Raw genomic sequence first — 2,846 nt, 5'->3', positions numbered from 1 at the left:
TCAGTGATGGTAGTTTAGTTGCAGTGACAGGTTGTAACTGTGTGATGATGCCGATTAACCTCCACAGGTGACCAACAGAGTGACTACTGATATAGAAATGACGATTGACCGCCATGGCCTTTGTCACTTGACAAATGTTCTCAAGGCTCTAAACAAACCCGAAGACCATCCGATACGTCGTGTTTATGGTCCAATCATTCTCTTCCAATTCATTTTCGTGTCTACAACTCATTCACTGAATATCCTGGACTTGACAAGAACTTCCGTTCTAGAAGATAAGTCAGGTCTGTATGTTTGTAGTATACAAAGTTTTCAAACTATCTGAGCAACTTTGATGATGAATGCATGTACGAACCAATGTATTCAGGAATACTCGCCTATGTCACAACAAGCGAACGCTATCCCGGATATCCCAATAAAGGCACTTTGAATTCAACGTGCTACAGTGGAGGGAGATTGGGAAGGAAGAAAGACGGCACCCATGGTCCTGTGCCATGCATCTCAATCTCTGCCATCAGCCTCCCAGGCTTCATCGGCTGCCAACCTCACCCACCGGTAGCAGGATTCTCTGAAGAATTGAGCCGGATTTTGCTTTAATTTAGTGACTTTATTCACGGCCGTGGAGCAGAACCACATTGTAAAACTGATCTTTTTCGTTGGAGGGTGTCAGTTTTATACCTGATAATTACGGAACTCGGGTGTCTTTTTTTAATGGTGCTGATAGTTATGCAGCTTCCCAGCCAATGGAACTGTGAGAATGGATCTCTCGTCAAGAGCGAGCGCCTCAAGTCTCATTTTCTCAGTGCAGCTGCTCGGTCGATTTCCACACCCAGGCAAACGTACAATTCTGTGAACATTTGTTTAGAGTTTAGAGCGTTTAAAAATATATATATATATATGTTTTTCAACTTTGTGCCCTGATAACTAACAGCTAACTCAATCGAAAATAATATTATTTCAGTCTGAGGAGAGCGTTCCAGAATTTAATCATGGGTCAATAGTGGAGAGAAATTAACTTCAAGTGGAGAAGTGGTGGCCGAGCTTTGACAGGCCCCTGCAGGGTCAGGTGGGCATAGGGCCAGTGTTGTGCCATCACGCTCCTAAAGTCACAACGCAAAGGGTACGAGTCAGAATTCATCAACATTCACTGGACACTTGATTCAATTGCAATCAAAACGAGCTACAGCATCGTTTCTGGCAGTGCCTCTACTCTGCACAATGTCAAATGTAGATATTAAATATAACAATGTCAAATGTAGATATAACAACAAATTAGATTGCAAACTTTCACTTTCTCCCATTGACTTTCTCCCATTGATCTAAAGTGGGATTTACTGAGGAAAATTATGGTCAATATTTAGATTCACTTCACGCTGTCCCAGAGTTGAGCTATCCTCAAGCAAATGCTTCTAAATAAGTTGATGTTAAACACTACAAAACAGAACATTATTTGTAAAAAAAAAATACCAAACTTTCAACAGAATATTATTTCACATAATCGTCCTCTCGTGTTATTTCATAATTCTTCTTAAGAGCACAGTGAAGATCGTGGCCAACTATGTGAAACTGCAAAACACTATAGGGAGAGGTTCTCATCTGAATCTGAGAGGCTTTTATCTGAGGGGACCAGATTGAGAGGCTTATTTGAGCCAGCGGCTCGATCAAGGCAGAGAACAAGTGGCCGTGTTTTGTGTCAGCCCCTCATTAAACACGCCTGAACACACCCCTGATTGGACGCAGTGGCGACTTAACGACGACTGACAGGTCTGTGCCTTCAGCTCAGCCTGCGTGCAGCCTCCGAATCTGCTCGAGTAATCACTGAGCACTTAAACTGCTCATCCAGTGTGTGTATGTTTGTGTGGGGTGTGTGTGCTTTTGAAGTCCTCACAAGGATAGTAAAACAAAGAGAAAATTTGGACAGGTGGACATTTCACCGGTTCCCACAAGGAAAAAAGCTTTTTTTAGGCTTGAGGGTTAGGGTTGTGTGTTGGTTCATGTGTACGTGCGTACATGCATTTGTATCTAAGCAGGTTAGGAGAAAACAGTGCGTATGCAGCTCGTGGTATTCAGTCAATGGGCCTACGCCAGTTATCAAGTTGAATTATCCACAGCCTACTCCATAACTTTGTACTGTTACCGTTTTAAGGACTTCTGGAATCGGACGTTTCCGGAGCGGTCCGCAAATGGAGTTGTCATCAGTGAACCTATAGTTGAAGTAGCCCAGGTCAGGAAGCCTCTGTTTTCTCCTCACAACATGTGTTTTATCACTCAGGGAAACCCAGGGAGTTATCTGGGATATGAATGGGTGGATGCCGTTTTACTTTAGCTGCTGGTGTTCCATACAGAGCCCATCAAAGACCACAGGAATGACTGTACGTATAGGTTAGTCAGGGACTGTTTTAGACCGGGCACATCAGCTGGGTGTAATTTAATGATCAGGCAGAAGAGAAAACCAGCAGGCTCCGGACCTCGTAGGGCAAGAGTTGAATACCCCTGCTGTAGACTATTCTTTTTGCATTAGTTTGTGGTACAAGAGCCCCCCCCCCCCCCCCCCCCCCCCCTTGATAACCTGTCGAGATAGTGTAGATGACTATCTAAGTCAATCTAAATGGTACTTTCTAGTGTTTTTTTGTCTGAAGATATATCCCTTACTTTACAGCCCTATTCTGACAAGAATGTTTCCCTGAGGAAATCACATAATTTCCCCTCTGCCTGTAAGCTATGGACGAATGGGAATGCCTATGTCAACAATGGCAGGTTGGATGTCTGCACACCCTGTCAACCTTCAGCCATCAGAGGAAGCTTGCATCACTGTCATAACAGGGCTAAACCTTTAGCCAACGAGC

This window comes from Salvelinus fontinalis, chromosome 14, assembly GCF_029448725.1.
Source record: "Salvelinus fontinalis isolate EN_2023a chromosome 14, ASM2944872v1, whole genome shotgun sequence".
Taxonomy (NCBI): domain Eukaryota; kingdom Metazoa; phylum Chordata; class Actinopteri; order Salmoniformes; family Salmonidae; genus Salvelinus; species Salvelinus fontinalis.
Note: the sequence above shows the minus strand (reverse complement) of the source record.